The sequence below is a fragment of the Colossoma macropomum genome, unplaced genomic scaffold, assembly GCF_904425465.1.
Source record: "Colossoma macropomum unplaced genomic scaffold, Colossoma_macropomum, whole genome shotgun sequence".
NCBI lineage: Eukaryota > Metazoa > Chordata > Actinopteri > Characiformes > Serrasalmidae > Colossoma > Colossoma macropomum.
Window position 1 is genome coordinate 27,343,728 of NW_023494799.1, and position 24,603 is coordinate 27,368,330.

General features: G+C 39.3%; 1 long non-coding RNA gene across 1 annotated transcript; it reads left to right on the plus strand.

Annotated features, from left to right (window-relative positions):
* Positions 1-1,248: 1,248 nt before the first annotated feature.
* Positions 1,249-24,603, plus strand: LOC118819503. Its single transcript, XR_005008165.1, has 3 exons — positions 1,249-1,466; positions 12,359-12,474; positions 23,665-24,603. It is a non-coding gene; the product is annotated as an uncharacterized LOC118819503 (long non-coding RNA).

Below are 24,603 nucleotides of genomic sequence, written 5' to 3' on the forward strand. Positions count from 1 at the left end.
AATCACTGGAGCTGATTTTATGTTGTGCTATCACAGTTCCTCATCACTTTTCACTGAAAAGAGGTAGCTTTTACTCAGCCATTCAATTAGCATAAGGTGCCAGTAAAGGCAGGATTTTCACGTCTTGTTTTCATCCAAATATGCAAGGTGCTGGTATGAAACTCATGATGAAACTACAGTAACATGGCAAAAAGCTGAAAGATTTGTCAGACCAAGAGAGATTTTATCCTCTCTACTCCAGCCATCTAAGCCAAATGTTGGCCTCAGCACATGCTAGGTAAGTAGTATAGCTGTCTTTCACATTCAATGGAGATTCAATTCAATGTGTAGTCATTCTTTAAACCATTATATTGATTTTTTTTTTTACTTTACTTAACACATTCCATTGTCAAGTACAAAAAATACTGCTGATGAAAAAGAACAGTAACATATCCCTAAACCCCCCGGAATGAAAAAAGCATTGTATTTCCACAAGGATTTCTCAGAAAAGCACAATCTATACTTAGTAATTCTGGGCATTAGTGTGCTTATTGGCTGATGCAGTGTAGACAAACCTGGAACTGTATTAGTCAAGCTTCTTAGAGTAGTACTGCTGATCTAGGACCATATTTTTTAAAATTTATTTATTTAAGATGATCTTACTGACAGGAACAGATCCTAGATCAGCACTACTAGTCTGAGAAGCTTGATAAACACAGGCCCAGGCTTTTATCTGGAAAGGAAATGCAATGATGGCTTCTGGTAAATGAGATGTACAGTGAGTCTACTGTATACGTATGCATATGCATGTCTTATGTATATGTATACATGTATATTTTAAATGTACTTTTTTTACATTTACGAAGCATTTTAGAGACGACAAGAACTTCAAGAGTACTAATAAGAAAACGCATTTTGTGCATTTCTTCCTTTCAAATTAAACATTTTGTTCGATTTACGCACATTACGTTACCAGAGAAGCACCTTTAAACATCCGGCATCGCAAAATCTTTAACGTGGTTCCTCTCGGATTAAAAAAGCAAAAAAAAAAGGAAGAAAGCAAAGTGAACAATTTTCTTTCTCACACATTCTTGCACACCAGTCCGCTCGCCTGCGAGGTGAGGATCCAATGGAACAAAGACAAGCCTTATCGATTTATGCTCGCTCGACCAATCGTGTCGCTCTCCACGGGTCACGTGACGGCCGGTCTCCCTCTCGTCTCTTTCCCACCGCGCTCACTCGGTGAAGCGCAGGAAAGCGGCGAAGTGTCAGTGAGGGTTCGGTCGCAGCTGTGGGACGTGGAACGTAGCGTTACCGGCGCCTGGCGGGTCCAGCAGTCCTCACGAACTTTCTTTCTTAGTCCCAAGCGAAACGAAACGCTGCGGTGTCGCCTTCTCGTCGGTTTTACTATGACCAAACGGACTTTCCAGAGCGTTCGTGGTGCTTGAGGACTCGCCCTGACGACGGCGTCGCGTGCGCAAACGACGGTTAGTATTGAAATCACTTTTGTGTTATTTTTTCTCTTCAGACTGTGAGTGTGAAAATTGTTTTAGGTAACACCTTTATTTAAGTATCACTTTCATGACATTATCCATTTTGACTGACGTGTTTGTGTTGTGTGAGTTAACTTACGCCTTTAACAGCCTGTTTAAAACCGGAATGTGGCGGTTAAAAAATGAATTATTCGCGCTAGGCTAACGTAGTTAATTAGCGTATAGGTTAAGTTATACACGCTAACGTACTTTTACCTCAGTTTCTGTCTTCTTAACACCGACCGCCTTCGCCCTGGTGTTGTAAATCAACGTTAGCGGTATAAAACGTTTTTGTGTCAGTGTAGGGCACCACAAACCCGCTGACCCGTTAGGAAGGTGCGGGGCTCGGTGAGGTTGGAGCTTCCAGTCCGGCTAACACGGCTGACTTACTGTAATTAGCCGTGCGAGCGAGGTTGAAATGCTTTAGGTTCAGGTCATTATTTTGATCATTACATTTGGAGTGTGGAACTAAAGTCTTTAAAAAAAATGTTCGTACATTTGTTAAACGTCTAGGCGCAGGACAGTAAGCCGTGACATCTTGACCCACGTCAGCCTGAGGTTTCTTGAGCCTTTCCATCTCTGCTTTTCATGTACATGCTCCTCAATGTATTATACATGTGCACTTTTCTGTTCATATTTATTTTATGGTTGGAATTATGGTAAGAAAAAGGGTGAATAAAAGAGTTATTTATTTTCAGGATGACAGTACTACCAGACTTTAACAATAGCTTTTGATGTTTGAGAGTCTTCAGATGTTTTTAATTAGGAACTGCCAAAAAAAAAAAAGAAGGCAGTCTTGTCCCGCTCTCTGGGGCGATGCTCTGGAAAAAGAAAAAAGCCACAGAACATAGAAAGTCACTTCAGTAGAAGATCGCCTAATCAAATTTTTATAGCATTTTTCTCTCTTTTTTTCCTCTCTCTCTCTCTCTCTCTCTCTCTGTCTCTGCTGATGTACTACACCTTCTTTGTCTGCCTCCTTTGCTAACCACACCTCCCCCAAAAAGCAGCCAGCACAGACACCTGAAGGCTAGACATAATGATCAACAGAGTCCCAGTCAGTCTGGACTGCTGCCTGTTCTTTTTTTCCTCCTCCATCTCTTCTTCTTCTTCTTCACCCTTTTTCCCTCTCTTGCTCCCTGCGTCTCTTCTACTGTACAATCAAGGAGTAGCACGCAGTGTTTGCTGGGGCCAAGTTCACCGGTATGTTAAACCAGGGAGGATGGAGTGTCCCCCACACACAGAAGGAAACATGGACAACTGTCTCCTTATGTGACTGGGGGGGAGATTTTCCCCCTTATATGCACATGCAAACACAACACACACACACACCCCATGGAAACATGAAAGGCAACACTGTCTTCTTTCGTGTGTGAGGGAGAGATTTTTTTTTTTCCGTCGTGCAAATTTTAGCATGCACCTACAAAAATTGCTGAGCAGCAGTTACAGTTTCTCTTGCATGCAGTGGGACTTCCATGCAGCACAGGCTTCCGTTTGTCCTGCAGTGAAGAGCATATTTGGCCGAGTGCAAGGTAGATTCCTCCCCAAGGCAAGTATAGAAGCGTGCCGGTTTTGAGCCTTGATCACGCCAGCTGCATTCTACTACAGCACCTCCTTTTCACTTGATCTTTAGAACACAGTTGATTTTTCAGCTCCTGCGATATTTTTTAATTTTATGATTTTAATGTATTTTTAGGGGTGAGGGTTATAGATAAATTGAACCTGCGAGTATGGTTTGTTATATTAGATGTTAACCATGTTTCATTTCTGCTATGACTTACAGAGAAAGAGAAAGAAGGAACATAACGTTAAGGCTTAGTGTTTGTACATGTGGCGTGACATGAAGCGTTTGGTGTAGCAGCTGAAAAAGAGGCCCTCTTCGCTCACAGTGGCAGACAATACTCTCATAATCCCTCTCAAGGTTTTTGCCCCCACATCTTTTGTGCTGCTGATAAAGACTACATTTATATATAAGAGGTAGTAATCTGCATACTTAGTTAAATGATCTGTTTTCACGCTTTTTTTCAGTGCTCTTGTCAAAAATGTTTACACATACATTTGTCCTCTAATTTGTTTTTTTTTGTTGTTGTTTTTATTCACTTTATTTATTTTTTACTTTTTTCCTTCAAAATTCACATCCAGCCTACTAAATTTCCTCCTATGCGTGAATGTGAGAGTTATGTACACTGTCTCAGTTGAAGTCTAGCCTTGTTTTCACGAGGAAGCTGAGAGCAGACATTCTGTAGTGTAATAGCACCAAGAGGACGACAGATCCCTTTTTTCCCCTCTCTCCTCCTCTGCCATAAGCCTTTGAAGGAGCGTAATAAAAGGTTCAATAGAAGCAACAAGCTGTTTTTTTCCTCTGCTCTCGCACGTTCTTTGAGGCATTCTACCTGCCAATGAATAGGAGGCCCACTGAAGCCCTGGCTCGCAGGAGGAGTGTTTATTGAGGGCTGAAGGGCCAGAGAAGTCTACAGAGTCAAAACGGCCACGCACGGAGAACTGAGGTGTATTATTGGCTCAAAGCAAGCGGCTGTGGGCTGGAGCTTTCCCCAGCATCACCCCCTTGTATACCAAGGGCCACCTGTTTTTTTGAAAAGGGGAAAATATCTTATTTGTTTATTGTGTAGGTCTCATTTGATGTGACATTCTAGGTTTCATGCATGTACAAGTGTGTACATGCTTATTTGGAAGTTTTACATGCTGCTTCATGCAATAAATATGTAAGGTGGTAGTGTAAAATTAGTGTGTGCCTTCATATGCATTGAGTTTGCGTGTTCTGCTGCAGTGAACTGATTCAGCAGGAGAGAAGAAAAAAGGAAATGGCATGACCACGCCTAATAGCTCCTCCTGGAAAAATACATTTTTTGAAAAAATATTATGACCTACAATGACATCCTGAGTCATCCTGGTGACAGTTTATCGTCTTCCCCTGCAAGTCCTACAACCCAGAATAACACTATTTTGATATAAAATGTGTAAATGTCTAAAGCTAACAATATACAGCTACAGACTGAAAAAAATTAGCCTACAAATTGTGTTTTTGTCATAACATTTGTTTACTAAGTTTTGGCAAGGAAATTGAACGGAATGTTTCCTGACTTATTCGTTTTTGCTCCCTGAGAAAAAATCTGGCTCAGATGAGGTTAATTGTTTTTGAATCTTTATCTAGCAAGAGAAAATGGCGGAACGGGAGCATAATTGAGCTGCTGGCCGTTTGAGTGGTTATGGATTAGAGAAAGAAAGCAGAGGGAGAGAGAGGGGGAGAAAGACAGAGAGAAAAGAAAGGCGAAAAGGCCCATGTTATGCATGGTCGCCGCAGGGGTTGTCTGGACCTTTCAGACGGGGAAGGAGCGCAGGCCTATTTAGTCAGTGTCCCGTGTGAGCTGTGAACTTTGACCTATGCTGTGCCCCTCTTTGCTCCAGGTGCAGGTCTCTTCTCTAGCAAGTTCACCCACACACACACACACACACACACACACACACTCACACTCTAGAGGGCTCAGGGTAACATGGCGTGACGACATGAAGCCTTCCCACATTTCACTTCATGTGCTATTGTGGTTCTATGTAGGGGTGCATATCTGGGCAGGGAAGGGTTAAAACCATTGAAAAGGGGGCCAGCACCCACTTAATTCTCCACTTCACCCCCGAGGTTGGAATTATTTGTAAAAGCGTTTGTGACCAAAAAAAGAGAGGAAAAAACAGAAGATAATGCATTGTTGTAATATTCATGAATGTATTAATCAGGAGGTTGTCGTGTATAATTATTGCGGTGTTTGATAGTGCCAGAGCAAACCTCCTCAGGCAGCGGTGACTGCTGCCTTATGCTATTAATGTGCTTTAATAAAAAATGTCTGTGTGGGCCGAACTATCAGCGCAGCCCAGTACTTAAGTGCTGTAAGGTTAATGAGGCAATTTACATATGTCCTGCCACCATCTGGATGCAGTGAGTAACATGGGCAATGGGATAAGGGAAGTCACATGAGTAGAGGTGCAGGTAACCATTTCTCTTTCTGTGGCGTACATGAGAAAACCTTGTTCTGGCTTTTGTCCCTTTGTTAAAGGTTCACTGTGCAAGGTTGCATCATGCTAATTAGTAATTGTTCTCATTGTATGTTTCAGGCTTGCCACTGTGTTTTGCTTTTTAATTGCAGAGACACAATACAAAATTCATTTTGGGAAAATCTGCATATTTCATATTTTGACACTTGGTTTCTGTTTGGTTCTTTTAACTAATTATCAACCATTGCGCAGCTTGAAATGTTGTAATAGTAACATTTTTCACGTTCAGTGACTCATTTTGGTGTAAAACTATTAAAAGGCATCAGTTACAAAGGTCTCCACTAACATAATTCCTTGTAGTTTGGCTTGATGTATTTTGCTTTCAGTATATTATCAGTGCTGCCCCAAAGGTAGCAGTGTAGTTCAGTATGGTTCACTCAGCGCTTTAAGGAAGGGTTCTCTTTCTAGTGCTTCTCTGTCCTGGCTTGTAACAATCAATAAGATCCATCATTGAAGGAGAAAGAATTACCTTTATGTGACTTCTGTCATCTCCGTGCTCCTGTTCAAAATGGGTCTTTTTGGCTGCTCTTAGTCAGTGATGGACAAAGGATGACCGCTTGACAATCAATAGCCAAGCAAGAGAGCAATTGAGCGCTGTTTAAGAGACCCAATAGAGAATCAAAGAGACAGCTTTCTGACAGCTGAAATCAGATAACAGTGGCTGGCCTGTACTTAAAGGCCTCACCTGTCTGAAGGGGGACCTTAATCGGCTTGATGTCCATCCAGCAACACCCACTCAGAGCAGGACTGAGATGGACTGTAAAAAGGAAGATGACACACACTGGATCCCTGCTCTTTGGCTTTTAGGTGTGGTGGATCAGTAAGGAGGTTGCAAGTAAGGGCTGATTTTGGTATAGAAGCCCGAGTATGTCTTCTGACAGTGCAAGTGGATGGGTGGGATTAATTTGCTGTCACCTCCTCTTGCTGGATGAGGGCTCAATTTGCCTCGCCTTCTTTGCTTGCCGTGATTTAAAATGATCTTGCTCGAATTTGACAACATGTCAGATTCAGTGCGAGTGTTTGTACCAGATTAGTGTCCTACGCCATAAGTAGACGGCAAAAGGGGAGGACACGAGTCTAATGACACCGCAGCAGGCGCAATCCAAGATGAAAGAAATCAAATGCACAATTTTTACAAATTCAGCGTTTGTCCAGTTGGCTGACTCTATCAAAGCAGAACAGCTGTAAGGAGACCTTTATTTAGTGGGTGCAGTCTGTGAAAGATTTTTCAGTTCTGCTGCTACATTAGCCTTCAGCCCAGTAATGTTTATCATCTCTCAGGCCATTGTGTGGAGGCATATCCAATAATGAATTTGTGGTTGCTGTATTTTGGCATAGCTAACTCTCTGGGTTTGTATTGGTACAAAGCTAGCTATAAGCCATGGAGAGTCTTGAAAGTGCTTCCATGCTGTCCTCATCACATGGTGTAAATCCAGGCTTCCATATCCACAGCAGATTTTTTTTCAGGGTGGGATGATGTTTTTGCTTATAAATTTTAGAGTTGGGACTGGAATTAAACACCCACTTGCAGCATTATCTCTGCAGTACATGTTGGGACGGTTTTGGAGACACAGCTTTCTTGACTGCTCCCCCTCAAACCCAACTTAAACCACACTCTGCTCAGCCATTCACACATTGACTTCCATTGTTTTCTGGCATCCACTTACAAACAAAAGTCTGCTTCATTTATTTATAGACCTCTTATTGATGGAGATTTGAACATTCAGGCAAAGCTTGTTTCTTAAGCTCATTTTGAGCCGGACATTAGTTTGACTGAAAGTTCTGTAGCTTATTTAATTAAAACAGGGTAGACAATAAAAATCCATGCTCCCAAGGGGCCACTTTATTTGGGGGGCAACCTTCATGAAACCTCTCTGGTTCATGAATGGGGGTATTGGGCTGGTTAATCTCCAGAGGTTTCCATGCCCTGTTTACAACTGCATCTTAACTCCCTCTGGTCTTGCCCTGGTCACCTCCTAATTTGAATTAAATAGTCCATTTAGAAAACATTTGTGCTGAAGTAAATCTGCCATGAGTAGGCATTGTCATGCTCCCCCACCAGCTTGTTGTACTCTCTTTGTTGGCATCTGCTTGAATGACATGACTTTACTTGGCTTATGATATCTAATTCATTTCCGCATTTATCTGCTGAAGTGTTTGTTTTTCCTTAGCAAAAGATTACTTTGTATGCAGGGGCTTTACATCCTTAGTTAAGGAGCATTTATTGTACTACTCGAATGTGATCCTATAAATGCTACATACGTCACCATTGATTGCATTCATGTGTTTAAAACACTACCAGGAAATGGCACACACTTTTGTTTCTGAATTGAGAAAAAAATCTAACTTCCTGTCTGAATGTTCTTGTTAAGTAGCAAAACTGAAGTCAGTCTAGAGCACTCATGATCTTTTCTGCAAAGATCCAGTAGCATGAGTCAATACTACACAGCATGCACACCTTAGCTAGTTGTGTTGTGCACAAAGTACTCTCCTATAATGTGAAGATAAGAAGGCTAAGTTTAACTTTCATATAGAAAATGTAAGTTTAATTATGCCTACAAATGTTGTTATTTTGTTAGCATATGTCTTTGTTTTCAAATAGTATTTATAGATTAAAGCTTAGCCAGATTTTACAGTTGAGGTGCATTTTTAACCACTTTTTTGTGGGAAGGAAATGTCCAGTATTCTGGCTGCACTGATCAACTTCAGTTACCAATACTTCAAATTAAACTAATTTGAACAAATTAACCTTTTAAAAGTAAAAACAAAAAAAAACTGCAATCGAATTACTTTTAAAAAAATATATTTTTTTAATTAGACTACATTTGACCAGTTCTGAAGTGTGAATAAAACAATAGAATAAATTTTTATTGTTGTACACTGTAGTCATTATTGTCATTTAAGTCAGATTTAAATGCTTGTTTAATAGCTGTTATATAAAACAGTTTAACCGATAAAATCACCTGCATTGTCTAAATTATATGCCAGTACAGTGTTATTTATATTCACCCTACTTTTAATTCAAAGTTCATGTCAGTTTGAAAGTACATACTTGAGATCACCCAGTGGAGATGCTTAAAATACCCAAACCATGTAAAGATGCTAAGCATCAGTGGCCTTGAATCTTGACCATGTATCTAAATACTAAAAATAAAGCCATTCTAAGGCTTGTTTTAGGCTGACAGATAACTAAACTTTCCATGGCTTTCTACTATTGAGAAATGTTTTTTTTTTTTTTAACTATTTCCTTAACTTTGTGCCCCGTCTATATGTTGTTAGTCATTCCCATTTGAACCACGCTATCTAGGTGCTCTCAATCAGGAAGGGCTTGCCCGTGCTTCCTACATGATGCCTGTAGCCAGTCGACACATCTTTTTGATTTTCTACTTGTAGAGCAGCTGAATGTACTAGGAGGAGCCAGTGATTGCCCAGTGCTGTAAATGTGACCTAATGGACTCTTACAACAGTTAACAACGTTCTGTACTAACAGGCACAGAGGAATTAAGCCATCCTTCCCACATGCTTTCCTAGAGTCCCAGGCTCAAACAGCTGTGGGATCATTGTGAATCAAACTGAGGTTTCAGCGATAGAATACAACCTTCAGTCAAATGTCCATTCAAGCTCCACATTGATTGCATTTTTTATTGATCGAAATATGTTTCAGTTGACAAAAAGCATAAATATAAATCCATAACATTGCATGACATAGCCAGATTAGCCAACTGTGTCAAGAGTTTATTGAAAATTCTGTAAATAAAAGAAATGCATGTGTCACAATTTGTGTGTTTTCAAATCAACATTTTATACTGGTGCAGTGAAACAAATGTAATTATGCTCACACTTGCTTACATTTAAACGGAGCCTTTCCTACATACCTCAGAAGTGTGCATTTCTAGCACAGAACATTTCCTTTATTCCAAAATATTTCACCATATTGTTAAGTTGATCAAATAAAACTGTTGAAAATTTGTATTTTATATTTTTTTTTATTTCTCTGAGGATGTTAAACATCTTTATATCAATAAAGATCTTACACATCTTTATATTAAGTGGAAGTGATGTAAATATAGTGGACTTACCATCTTATGCAGTTTATAAAGGCTAAAAGAAGGGAGGGGAAAAATATTTCATCAGAAGACCTGTGACTTCTTCAGATGCCCACAGCAAATGCAATTGCTCCATAATAGGAATCCAGGTAGATTTAGTCCCAGTTTCAACATTTTATAAATTTATGTAAGTTTGTTTCAACGTCAGCAGAAACATAAATGAAAAATATCAGATATTGCCATAGACCCAACTTATCAACTTACCAACGTATTTCATTCCATTTCAGTGTACCCACATCCTCGATATCGTCTTCACTACTGGATGGTAGCTTCACATCAAAGCACTAATCAAAACAAAATTTCTTGGTACTATTCTGATTTGCTTATTATGTTCAAGATTTACTTGCAACCTAAAAATGTCGCTCATTTTTGTCATTCCAGCTAGAATATTTAAAAATCTTCAATAATCAATTCTGATTTCCATGCAAGAGTAGAACAGAGATGAGAAATCGTATGTAAATATACATCTTTTTTGTGACTGTTGTTTTTGTAATATTGTTATTAAATCACAAGTAAGTAGGAAATATTTGTAATTGTGATTCATTTTTCTGCTGAGGTGCATTAGTTACCCCTAATTGAGTTCTAAGGGCAAAATCAAACTGTGGAACACAAAAGGAAATGTGCCTCCAGCTTGGTAAAGGCACTTGGTAGTACTGGTGTTTTTGAACACATTTGGGGACAAGGTTTTGATGTAAAAATCCAACAATTGCTTATTTCTTTTTCCATCCTTTTTCCAAATTGGTATGTATATATAAGAAGGAAAATTAAAGGCAAGCATGTGGTTTGTAATCTGAATATTTCAGTCTCTTGGATATTTTTTCAGCGACTAAAATATAGTTGTTCCAGCTTTATAGAAATGCTGCTTTGAAATCATTTTATAGTATAACCCCTCCTCCCCCTACAGCTGGCCAATGTGGCAAAAATACATGGTATTATTACAAATCACGTGACACATCACAATATTTACATTTTTAGAGGTTTGCCAACAGACTGAAATACACAAAATAGCAAAACAGCAGTGCTGTGTTTTGAAAACGTTTTTGAGAAACCAGAAACATTTTAACATGTGCTAAAACAAGATCAGGAAGAAGAAAAATCAAACAGTTGGTCAAAATAAATTAATTTCCAGACATCCATTCAGCTACTTGCTAATGAGCATTATTATTATAATATTATAATTATTATTATAATATTATAATAATAATTATTATTAATATAATTATTCATTCATTTTCACATATATATAATTGGTCAAACTCTGTCCTTTTTAAATGATATGCGTTCTAGAAGTATTGATGATACCCATGTACTCTGAAAAGTGTATTGTGGTGTATTTTATCATAATTACGGTAACAATGTGTATGTCTTGTGTATCATACCTATATATCTTGCCCACCCCTGAGGAGGGCTTGTAATCTGATGGTTGTATATCATGGTAGGAATTGTCATGTCTCTACCATCGCTGGCCCCTTTTCGGAGCCCCCTCTGGTATTGCTGAGTTGACAGAAAAGTGCATGAATAGTAGAGGGTGGAAATTGAGCCTGAGACCCTCTCTTTCTCTTTGTCTCTCCTTCTCCCTCCTTCTGTCTCTCCCTCTGTTTCAGTCTCTTTCTCCCTCTTCTCTCTTCGTCCTTAGCCTGTCGAGGCATGCCTCTCAGCCGATGGGCGGAGGGTGGAGGCTGGGGGGGTGGGGTACCGAGGGGCCGGCTAGGGGTGAACAAAGGAGCACTGTCACTGCTTTTCAGGCCTTCTGAGCTGCGTGGGGTGGATGGGGGGACTGGGCTGCTGAGAGCAGCGGACGGGAAGGGGGTGGCAAGAATGGCAATTAAATATGGAAGAGGCACCATAGTGAGCAATACAGAACAGCATAAGCAGCGAGTGTTCACACATCCAGTGAGCCTTACTTCTGTCTCCCTCAGCAGCGCTTCTGGAAGCTCTCTGTTTGCTGTTCACTGTGCAATATTTGTTTAACCCTCTTCCTTTATCTATGCAGCTGTTCCCTAAAAAAAAAGTGAGTGAGAGAGCAACCGGGTAATGAAAAGGAGCCCAGCTGCTAGCAATTTCATGAGTCCCTATTGCTGCTAAAGAGCCTGAGTTGAAGTTACCTCTTCAGTCAGTGTGACATACCTTACTGCCTAGCAATATTATAAAATAAAAATGATGTTATTGTGATTAAATCATGGTTTGTGAATGTTGTCAGTACTTATAGAACATTGAACAACTGCATGTATCATAAAACAGACAGATTTCACCCATTTGTAGAAGACTGTAAAAATTGATTTGTGTATAGCAGCTGCATTTTAATTGTTTGACTTTTACTTTTGGTTGTTGTTAAATAGTTATTTTTTCCAATGTAGAATTTTAAAAATCATAGCTTGGAAATGCCTTGAAATAGACACATTTGGTTTGGCTGTAATTCTACTTTTGGGGAAAAGAGTACAGCCTGTCCTGGTGTGGTACTTTCCTCCTGATAGTTGGGGAGAAATAAGTAACCCATATTATTTTTCCCCTATGGGCTTCTTGATTGTGCCTCCACAGCCTCTTTGCATTTTGTTATTTATGTTGTCTTCAGTGGATTGTGGGTTTCTCTTTGCCTCAGACACCTCTGTCAGCCAAACAGATTTCCTTATCATTTCTCTTTCCCCTCCTCTCCCCCCTTTCTGTATTACAAATGTTCAGGAGCCAGAAAGAGCAGAAGAGGGAAATAAGGGAAAAGATGCTGTTCCTGAAGTCATTCTGAGACCTGTTCTTTTGACACGATGTGGTGCAGCTGGGTAGAAGAGCCTGTGATAAAGGTAAGTGGCATTTGCCTACTGACATTTAGTTGTTGTGCGTGTGCTATGTAAGTGATGTGTTTTTTGTATTTGCATGACCCTCCTCCACCTGTGTATGAGTATGTATGCATGCTGTCTTTGAGTTTGTTACAGTGTGTAGAAATAAAGAGATTAAGAGAGTATGCTTATGAGAGTGGGATTTTACTATTGGATTCAAGAGCAGACTACTTGCCCCACCTTCCGAAGTATCTGCTCCTACTATAACTATTATCCCACCATATTTCTCTCTAGATTTCCAAGCCTTACTGATTTTTATGTACTGCAGTTGCCTGGTCACCATGCAGCAAAAGTGGTGAGAGTACTGTACATCGTTTAACATAAAGGAATAAAAAGTAAGCATTAATTTTATTTATTATTAAGTAATGTACATTTTATTTTACATTAAAAAAGATGATGTGGAGAAACAGTATTTGTCATGTGATGCAAGTGTAGCTATGAACTGAGCTGAAAAATCATCTTATAAGCAACTATGGTTGTAACTATATTGCATTAACATTTTTAAACCAAACAAAAAAATTTGCTCCATTCATGCATTTAGTGCTTAAACTGTATCAGTAAGCTTTTGTTTTCGGTTAGAAGAAGTGTTGTATTATGCTGCCACTTAGTATTCCCAAGATGAACTCTCAACCACTTAGACTAAGAGCATTCTTTATCTGCACTAAAAGCGCAAGTAAATCATCTCTGCTCTGTCAAGTGGCCAGACAGACTGGGGCTGCCGGATTATAGGTAACATGGACATAAAAAGGCCGGAAGGCTATAATTTCTCCTTCCCCCACCATTCTGTTGTAAAAGTCAGAGCAGAACACATGGGGAGGCCAGTTAAAGATACTTATGCTGAAGATTCACCATCTTTTTCCTCATGGCTGTCTGTCCCACTGCCTCCAGAACAAGGATCACACCACTTTATTTTTTCTTCTTCATCATCCTCTACCTCTTTAGTTTTTCCCCTCCAGAGCTTTTCTGAGTGTTCAAAAGCTACTTTGATTCCCACGAGTGATGACCCCTCCAGCTGTTGTCTTCCTGTGTGTCATTCACACACTTGTTCGACTCTCTCTCTCTCACACATGGCTTGTCCTCTCCTGCTGGGTTAACAACATACCTACTGCCTTTGACTTCTGTCGCATGCCAGGTGAATCCAGCCTCAAACCAACAAAGAGCTTTTCTTTTAATAGCTGGCCTGGAAGGAGGGGGGCTGATCTGGCTGAAAGCACTAATTGAGGATGTTAAAGCTCCACTGTTATACAGTAGGCAAACCTCTGTAAGCTTTTCTTTCATTCCTCTCCTTTTAAAGGACTCACTTAAAACCTATCCCTTGTTTTGGTGAAGTAATCATTATGATGGCTCCTTGGTGATGTGGAGAAGCCCTAAGCTCCACTCGCTCCTTTCTACAAACTCAACAGATTTGCCACTGACGTCCTAACAGCTTCGGAACGGGTTTCCTCAACATCTTCAGGGAAAAATGCAGCATAGTGAAGGCTGCGTGAGCCCATTCTATTAATTAATTTGCTGGAGTTTAATAGGTTTTGGGACATTTTAAGAAGAAAGCCTTTTGGGTTAAATGTGTTTCAGGCTGATGATAGATGTACATTCTCAAACCAAAATATTGACTAATTATATAGCTAGAATTACTGGAAGAGAAACTAGGAGAGCTACCTGAGAGAGAAAGAAATTTTCCTGATTAAAGACCTTAAATTTCTGATTTTATTTATTGACCTACCTATGTACTTGCTTAATACTTGCTACCTGTATACTTGATTAATAACTGAAAAATGACAAATTGATAAGTATACATTTATTATATATATATATTTATATGAAGCATATTGGGAAGAGCCCCCATCTTTACTACAATGAAGAATTTGTGGTTTGTAATCAGTTGTAATCATAGTGATAGTAAAGGCTGGACTTCTTTGCATCTTGACTGCCTCAGAAAGTACCATAACAACTACAGGCACAGCACCAGAGGAAGATTACTGATTTGTCTCTTGCCCCACTGCTAAGATCATCATAGCCAGTCAGTTCATTGATATCTGGGGGAAGAACAAGAGAAAAACAAGACACAACGTATTAATAATGCATGTTATAAAAATGTATTTAGTTTGAAATATAGATTTTAGAGAATCTCAGGTGACATTATACTGGCCATGTTCATGAACTGCTTTGAATTCAGTGATAAGTGGTCGTTTGTTCGGAACACAGTGCTGTTTTATACTTTTCCCCTTTGCTTTCTCTTAATGTGCTGAACCTTCAGAAGGACTGAGAGCTCTTCAGAGCCCGCAGGGACAAAAGAGTCTTTTCTCATTGCTGTGTGTTGATAAAAAGAACTGGAAAGCCTCCTGGAAGCATTTCCTCTCTGCAAGAATGGTAGGGACCGGAAAATGAGTGCAAGAGTCTCTCTCTCTAACTCTGTCTGACACACATACTTACATACTCTCACTAATAGTTCACCGTAGAGCCAGGTTTGAACCGGATTTTTCACAGCTCCAAATGAACAAATGAAATAAGCCTCTGACAGGGTCAAGGTAGATAGTCAAAACAAGCAAGGAATCCAGGAACAACAATATCAGCAACACAATACTAGATCAGTCAGTCCTGCACAGTAATTTCTTTGAAGGAATAAATGGCCTAGGACGTTTCCCTCATAACACTGTCAACCATGAAAAAGCAGAGGATTCATTTACCATACTGTTTGCTTGGCATATTCACAACCATTGACTCTTCCGTGAGAACGCATTTCGGTTCCGTCAACCCTTGTTTGTCTGCGAGCCAAGAGCTGCTTGCGCAGGTTCAGGGTCATTACCCTCCCTGTGTATGACAAGTGGCGCTTGATAGCATCTGTGTTTAGCTACAATAGGAAAAGATTAATACCTCAAGTGGAGAGTTTGCATATTGTGTGGGAGTTGCGCTCTGTTCTGTTTTCTTTTGCGGTCGTACCATTTACTGTTGTTGGTCTTAATGTCGAGGGAGCTTGATTTAATGGGGACTTTGAACATTTAAAATGAAAACAATTTGTTTAGTTAAGCTTAGAATCAAAGCTTTTGATGCAGTGGATGAGTCGTTAAAGTAAGGAAGAAAACTGTGTTCTGCTGCCGTCCCACACTTTGTCTCCTGTTTCGTGACTGTCCGTGATATTGTCATTGTAAATTACAGACTTCCCTCAGTGCTTGCTGGTTCAGGCGACAGTCTTTTATTACAGTGTCTGTGACTTTATTACGCCCTTTCATCTTGCTGCCTACCTCTGTACGTTGCTGTGTAGTGGTATACCTTTCTGCCTGTAAGCTCAGTTTAGTTTTTTTGGGCTCAGTTTAGTTGGCTTGGGCAAAGCGTTTAACTCCATTTATAGATTAACTACCTCTGCTGTGAACGTCTGCCACATGACATTTAGATCTTGCTGTACATCCTGTTCTTTGAGAGTTTACCTGCTCTGAGTCTGACTCTCTGATTTCTCTATGAGTCTTCATTATGTATCTATTTTGGTTTTTGGCAAAAACATGGCTGTAATTTAATCTCAGGAAATGTAATTGTAATACTAACAGTCTATTTTTGATAGAGGGAGGAATCCCTGACGAGTGTAATGGCCGGGTTCATCTGTGGTGTGTTTTGTTCTAAGTATAAAGCCTAAAAAGAGCAGTGTGGAGCAGGGAAGGGAGCTGCTGTTATTTCTGAGCTGTTTCAAGTCGATGGCACACCCAGAGGATGGAGACAATTAAAACATCTAAGGCCTTGTTTAGATGTCTGATCTGGGTGGTCTAGAGCCGGGAAGACAAGTCTCAACTGGCTAATGCCACGCCAAATGCTACCCAAAGCACATCAGACTGTTAGGATGCATGTAGGGACTGCAGTTATCACTAAGCTTTTGGCAGGTAATGTTGGGTGTCGAACCTTTGTCTTACTTCACAAGCGTATTTGAAATCAGACTCTGCGTCTGCTTAAAGTTCCGTATGTATGTTTTCTGTAAGTTGATCTATATTTTGGGATAAGATCTATATTTTGTCAACTATTTAGCTAATTTTATTCAGTGTTTAAAATTTACATTTTAGTCAGTCCTGTACAGTAAAATTATTATGGGGATAAACTGACAGAGTGATTACATGTGGGTGGTCCCATTTAGCTCTCTGGCATGCACATATATTTGAGTGTGAAAAAGCAAATCAGGAAGCATGCGTGAAGTCTCCAAATTAAAAGTGCCCACCAAGGTTTCACAGGCTTAGTGTGGTGCAGTTAGTGTAGAAAATACAGCAAAAGAATGCATGCAGCAGGATACTTCCATACATGTTTTTTATTATTAATTTATTATTTATTTACTTTTATTTCATTTTTTTCGTAAACAATGAGTTTTTACCATTTACTGTATTTTATTTTATTTATTTGTTTAGTTAGTTATTTCAAGATAGTAGTACCTTGCATTTTGAAGTAAGGCATAATGTAATGGTTTGATATTGTTATGTTCCCGTTTGAAATTGAGCTGGATTCAGCTCTCTGGTTATGTCTGTTTGATCAGTCAGTAACTGAATCTGCAATTTGGAGCATGAAATCATGTAAAAAACCATTGTGCAGCCATACTGCTGCTGTCCAATAATTGGCTAAGCTTGGTAAAAATTCCTAAGCTTACCTTAGTGAAATTGCTCCTAGTATTTGCACTAATTGCAAATCATTACATTTCCATTTAGACCTCAGTTTGGTGAAGGGATGCAAAATGTAAAAGCAGTACTCTTGATGATGTAGTGAGCACATGCCTTGCATTTCTGGAGGGAGTGTATCTTGTAGCTCACATTCACAAAATGTTGTATGAAACTAAAATTTTGAGATAATGTATCAGTGTGGTGCTGTGTTATTAGCCCATGTAATGGAAGAGCAAACGCTGTTCCCTCTTTCTTCCATCATTCATTTAGCAGTCACTAATAGTCTTTCGAGTTCACTGATGGAAATGCACTGCATTTGTTCCAAATAGGCCTAAGCCCTCCTTCACACAGCAGTTCTCTAGTCTTTCTGATTGTCTGGGTGTTCTCTGGAGAGCTTGATTGTAGGGGATGAAACTGAATATCGCAGTGTTGGACCTGTGAGAGTTCACATTGTCTGCTGCCAGTCCAGGAATGCAGCAGTGCAGTGCAGGACTCTGGGGGCTCAGTGTCTGGCTCAGTCAGCTGCATCAGGCCGTGCTATCTGTGTGTGACTAGCACCCTCTGGCACCAGAATAGACACGTTGCTGTGGGACTAAGCAGTGTCATGGTAAGTTGTTCAAAGAAGGGAACAGTTCAGTTTAATCGCTTTGCCTTGAAGCAAGAGTTTTTAGGAGTGTTTAAAACACAAGTTTTAATTAGATACTTTTCAACTTGATCAACTGAATACCTACTTTGATAAAGACAGAGCATGTCTATACAGCCACATTCTACACACAGTGTGAGATCTTTTTCAGTGGACCATTTTTAAACCAAGTCATACACACATGCTCAAAAGGAGGATATACTAGAGGGTTCTGAATGAAGTGAAAGTCTGGTTACCAGACAAGCACGCTGTGGTTACAGTGTTCTTCTCACTCTTGTACCTACTTTATCCTGCCACAGAATTTGTTTGCCATAGAAAGTGCAGAAATTTTGCAGCTACTTTCTAAAGAGCAGAGAAGAGCACTTTGTCTCTACCACAGCAGCCACTTACAGAAAAAGAAATAATCTAAATTGTTTCCTGATGTTTGTGAGGCGTCTTTAAAGTACTGATCTAGGACCAGCCTTTCACAAGACAACTTGGAAGCACCAACATTTAATGTTTTCACATAGTCAGTATGTGGATTCAGAGATAGATAGTTGTACGTGCCACTATAGGACCACCAAGTCATCTTGTGGCCAAAATGAAGAATTTGTGAGCAAAATAATAGAAATGTGTTTGTCCTGTACCCTTTGTATTTATGATTAGCAAACGTGCTTCAGCAGTAAAATCCAGTCGTGTTGAAAATATCATAAAAACTTTGCATTAATAAGAGCGTTGCCATTGTGGTCCCACCAAGGTCCCCTTGCCGAGCTGGCCAAGTCTGATGTAATCCAGTCTGGCTTATGTCATTAGGTAGTGTTTAGCTACTTCAGTGATACACTCTTGGTGTAACGTCAGCTTATTTAATACCTTACTTTATCTACAACTTTATAGAATGATACTAGAAAACATTAGCCAGTATAACGGCATCAATGACGGCAGGTGGAATAGCTCAGCGGGAGGACCACCACGGTCAAAGTGGTTAAAGTTAACGTTTTGTGGCAGATACTGATCTGTGTGCTTAGTTCTGTGTTTGATCAAACAGGTTTATTAAATGGGAAGAATACAAAGAAAATCTCCAAGACAAGTGACCACTTAGGCCACAGGCTTTGCACTTCTTGTGTCCAAAGTGTGAAATGTTGTGGCTAGAGACACTGGGCAGTAGGCAATGTCTACCCTTGTCTGGATATGACAAAAAGGTCTGATGGCGCCTATGTAAAAATTCAGCTGTGGTGATGATTGAAAATATCGCACACATATTCACAGACAAAGGTCAGCAAAAATTCAAGTGTCAGTTCAGCCCCGTAAGAGTTTGCTGTTAGGAGAAAGGGGCACATTTTGGAGAAAAAAGTCAAAAAGCAATAATTAATTTGTTTCTGTTTAAGTTGTGATAGGCCTGGGTGCATCTTTGAAAACTAATTATTGATTGATTTTATTAAATGTAGAAAAGACGTTTCCACAGGTTGTCCAGCTGTCTTTGCTTGTCTGGTCAGGTGTTGCGCAAGGTGCCAATTAGTTTTCTTAAAACCAAATTATCCTGTCAGAGCATAATTAATAATTAGTTTCAAACCTTAAAGTTGTTTAAAGCTTTATAGACCTGGAGTAGAATGGCAGACATTGTGACAAGTCTGACAATAGCAGCCACTGTGACAAATTATCTCTGAAGTCTACTGTAGTGTTTGTGTATGCTTTTATAATGTGTCTCTCTCTTTTCTCTCTCTCTCTCTCTTTTTTTTTTTAACACCCTACCCATCCCCCATCCCCCTACATCCAGAGATGGAGGCATAATTTTTTTTATTTCCCCCACCCCCCAAACTGTGCTTGTCTCATCACAAGACACACGTTCACTGTGTAGCCAGGGAACTGGGAACTGTTGTCCCTCAAGGTGTGTGCATGTGTGAAAACTGAGGAATGGGCATAGTTCTCCCCATGATATCTTCCCAAACTGTATCTGGAACACAATTCATGTTTACTTTAGTTTGATTGGCTATTATTTGGGCCATATTACCGAAGAGTATAGCTGAGCTATAGACAGTCAATCATAAGAGGCATGGAGATGTTTCCCATAGCCCTTAAGGTTAATGATGCCCAGTAGTTTTTGATTTGCATAATGAGCCCCAGCATTTTTTTCTAAATCCTGAAGGTGCAATGAGAAGTCATTTTGTTGCTGACTGAATGGAGGTTAAGTTGGGTGCAGACTATCTGCCGACTGGTAAGCACATGAACGTTTGAAGGCCACAATTTAAAGAGTTCTCTCAGGGACCTTTGATGGGTATTCGATATGCCCTTTGCAATCACCATGAACAGCAGACTCCATGCCCTAAAACTTACGGCCTATGCATTAGACAACAATTGGTCTGATCACACAATGAAAAGCGATCCTGCTTTGCCCTATAACAACAGCCCTGCTGAACTGGCAGGATTAGAGCATGCCTGCCCCAGCCGGGGGTTGCCATGGGAAAAAACTCCTTTCGGCCTGGGCGCGAGGTCTGGTTCTCATTTAGACTGCTTTTCGAGGATCTTTTGTTTTATGTGCTTACACTATCAATGTTAGGCCCATTAATTCACATCTGCAATTATAATGTCCAATTAGAGAGTGTCTGCCTGGCTTGTGTGCTCTATACCGTGGTGGAGCTTGGGTAATGGTGTCGTTTCAGCCTGAAATGGGCCATCGTCTCAAACGGTTTGTTACTTTTGTGATTGCCTACCCGCTGACTGCGGTGTTCCTTCAGTGAGATGTAGAAGTGCATCACTCCATGGGGGCTCAAGGAGAAGAGGAATGGGACAGAGCAGTGAGGAGATTCTGTGGTAGAAGCTATTCATGCAAGAGTAATGGCTGCTATGTAGTGATGTCTGTTTGCTTTAATCATATACATACTTCCATTTACTTAATACAAGTGGATGATATACCAGCTGCCGATATACTGTTTACTAGGAAAATATTATTTTTGGCTTTATATTGCAATACTAGCAAATAATCACAGTTTGTAAGTTGATGTTATTTCTTGGAATTTGCCTTCGTTTCAGTTTCCTCAATTGAATAGCATAGTGGATAAACTAATGTAAATATGTGTGTGTATATATGTTTTATATTACATTTTTTCCAGTATGTTAGTTTCTTAGTTTCAGCCACCATCATACCAATATGTATGGTTATCTGGTTATCTGCTTGGCATGTACATGCTAGGTTGTAATCTATGCGATGCTGAAGCAAGGCAAGTAGAAACCTCTGCGGTTATGGATGAACATGATGCTCTCATTCAACCCCCAGCAATAAATAACTCAGAAAAATGATTGTGTGAAAGACGAATAATGAGGCGTGCTATTTTTCACGTGCCTTTTAGCCTGCTCTCTGTGCAAGACCCCTCTCATTCGGGGGGAATATAAACACAAGGGCTATGGAGTGAGCTGTGAGAGTTGCACACTTTGGAGCTTATCCATTAAATCTGTGTAGCTAATCTCAGCTGAGAAGAAAGACACTCACAATCTCATGGGTGTTTATTTGCATACCATATGTAGCAGCAGCATGGCATTGAACAGCTTCTGATTTTACCTTTTGCTTGGGCCTCTAAATCTTATACGTAATCTTAAATGAGAAGCAAGTGTATTGACAGTGGTTTGCAGTTCACCTGATCACTTTGTGGCCATTGTATTGATGCGTTGCTATTTAAGTAGGGTCCTTTTGAAGATTTACTTTCTAGCATTGTATGGAGTGCTGAAAAATTTGTGTGAATGAATTTGGTTTTGAAATATATATTTACACTATACTTGATATAATTTGAAATATAATTTACACTATACTTGAGAGGTACATGCAGAAATATAACAAATAAATACAATAAAAAAGGCACATTGATCAGTTACTTTGCTTATTGCTAATGTTTTTTTCCTACTATTTTTTTTTCTCAATCTGTCACAGAAATAAGTAAATAAGTATGTGCCTGTGTATGACTTGTTGTGTGACCACTACTGAAAAAAGTGGTCTTCTGTTTAGCATTCCTTTTTAATTTAATGCAAAATATTTCATTAGGAATAATATTATCAGCACAACAGTTTGAGTGAAAAGTAAAATCTTTCAAATATTTACATGAATTTCAGAGTTTCTTTGTATTTGATATGGCCGCTTTTTTGCTTTAATGACAGTGTGTGCTCAAACTGGCTCTACAAGGTTGTGCAAAAGCCTCTGATTAGTAGATTGAATCCACCTAAACTTAATTTTTTAGATAAAACTAAAAAAATCTGTTTTGCACAAAGGCTTTAATATTGTCAATGTCATTTATTTGCTTATAGTTAAAGACCTAGGAAGTGATTTTTTTTTGTGCACTGTTTATTGTTTTTGAGGTGCAAATTTTGAATATTTCTTTCATTTTACTTGTTACAACTTTTTCTTTGTTTTCATTTTTTCTCAATTTTTTTTCATTTTTCATGTTTTCATTTTTATACCTTTTTCCCCAATTCTTGCCCTGTAGTTAAATACAGCTTTCAAATAGCATGAAGTTTCATTGATGTGTCTTTTCATGAAACAAAACAAAAACGAAAGTTATTTACAGCTACTACTATGCTGTGACTAGTCTTAAGCAAAACACACTGCTGATGCTGGCAATATCAGTAACATTAGCACAGGCAGATGGCTTCTGCAGTTCACACACAACAGTGGACATATGAAAAAAATGGATAAATCAATGACCAGCAAAATAAAAGCAACAGCAAAGTGAAAAGCTACAAAGATGTGGCGGTGTGAGAGCAAGAGGGCGATAATCATGCAGGAGTTGAAACACGCAAACACTGTTGCTCTCACTGAACGCCGGTGATGAAACTTGGAAACTGCGTTGACCTTAACTTTAGTGGTCACCCTGTGTTCACATGTTTTCCATGTTTAGGTTCATATGAACCCTTTCACACAACAAAAAGAAATATTTAATTATTGAAATAATAATTTGGATGAAGCTTATTTTGTCCACTCATGTAGCTGTAACAGAATTCTCTATGTTAAGTGGGAAAAATCTCTCACTTAACATAGAGAATAATATATAATAATATATAATAATATTTGTGCCAATGTGATTGATTCATTATTTTAATCATGATTATTTGACATTATTTTTATCTATCTATCTATCTATCTATCTATATATATATATATATATATATATATATATATATATATATATATATATATATATATATATATATACACACACACACACACACACACATAAAATGGATGATAATGGACATTAGTGCCTAATAATAGATGTAAAACAAAATGTCCTCCATACGATCTGTTGTATTTTTGAAGAGCTGCCATCACTAAAGAACTGTGACGATATGTCCTAAATGCTGTTCTGGCCTGTCAGTTTGCATTCTTCACTCTGAAAACCCTGCAGTGTACCTATTGGTCAGCACGCTTTAGCTGGACTATCCATGCACCGACACAAACAATGTGATGTTCAAACGTACTCAGCCATACAGCATGGCTGCTTCGTGGCCTCTTTAGAATATAGAGGTGTGTGCATTGCATAGGAAATTGTTGGCTGGTGAACACCGGAGCAGAGGTTATTGTCTCACTGAATGCGAGGAAACTGTATTTTTCTCTATCACTGAAGGATGCAATTAGACTGGTGGGTGTGCGTGTGTGACTGTGTGTGTGTCCTCCCTTCTCGTCCTCATAGAAACCTCTAGTGTGAGGATCTTACAGACCCAATTACTGTAATCACAAGATCAAAGAGCGGGTGTTGCAGAGAAGCGGGCATCAGTTGAGTCAAAGGGAGACGTGTGTGTGTGAGAGAGAGGGGGTGGAGGGGGGATGAGTAGGGCGTATACTATTCAGTTTCATGCGCAGATTAATTCTAACCCCTTTCTCTGCTCTCTTTCTTTCTATGTGTGCATGTGTGTTTGTGTATTCAGAGCCATTGCAGTATGAAAAGATGTCTCCGCTGCTATACTTCGGCAAGGGTGGTACAACTAATTCCTATAGGACATCAAACCTGGAGCTGAAGAGAAACAGGTAAACTCCAACTCACAGAGAAACAGTAAACACCTCTGCACAGTGAACCAGGTGAACTGCTGCTTTCCTTTAGCAGCTTCATGACGAGAGTGTATTTCATCTTTTCACACTTATCTCTTGTAATGCGGAATTGTTTTGTTAACATACTGTTCTTAGTGCTGGGCGATGCATCATTTATACTGTCATGAATTCATTACATATCGGAAAATCAAATTTGAAACAGTATATCAAAATTTTAAATTGTATCACCACTATGCCCCCATGGCTTCTTCGAGTGCTTCTCATTTATCATTTCTTTTATGGAAACCACTGTCAGTGATCAGTACTAGGCATCTACTACTCTCATTCTATTAAAGTAGGCAGGAAGGGGAGGGACTAATGCATGCAACCAAATTTCAGTAACAAGGCTTTGTATAAATCAGTTACGTTGCAGGCTTTGAAGTTATATTTGAGAGCTTTTATTTATCAAAGCCAAATCAATCTGTGTAGTACATAAGTAGACCTTTGTGGAATCAAGACACTTTTAGCACACAATATATATCAAAATCAAATTGAAAATGGTATTGAACCTTTTATACCCCTAGTAAGTATGTGTGAAAGATGTGCACACACTGCAAACATTAGCATATGTACATATTCAGGTACTCATTATTCTTGCTGTATTGTAAAATATATCGTAGTGGGACACTACCGTATTGTAAGGATTTTTTTGTCGTTACACGTCCACACCAGCATTAGTATCAAATAACAATAGTGATTTTTAGTTTTTGTGCTATTGATACATGACAAAACATTAACAGCAGCGTATGCCATTTGTTGGATGCGCCAGATTGTTTTGA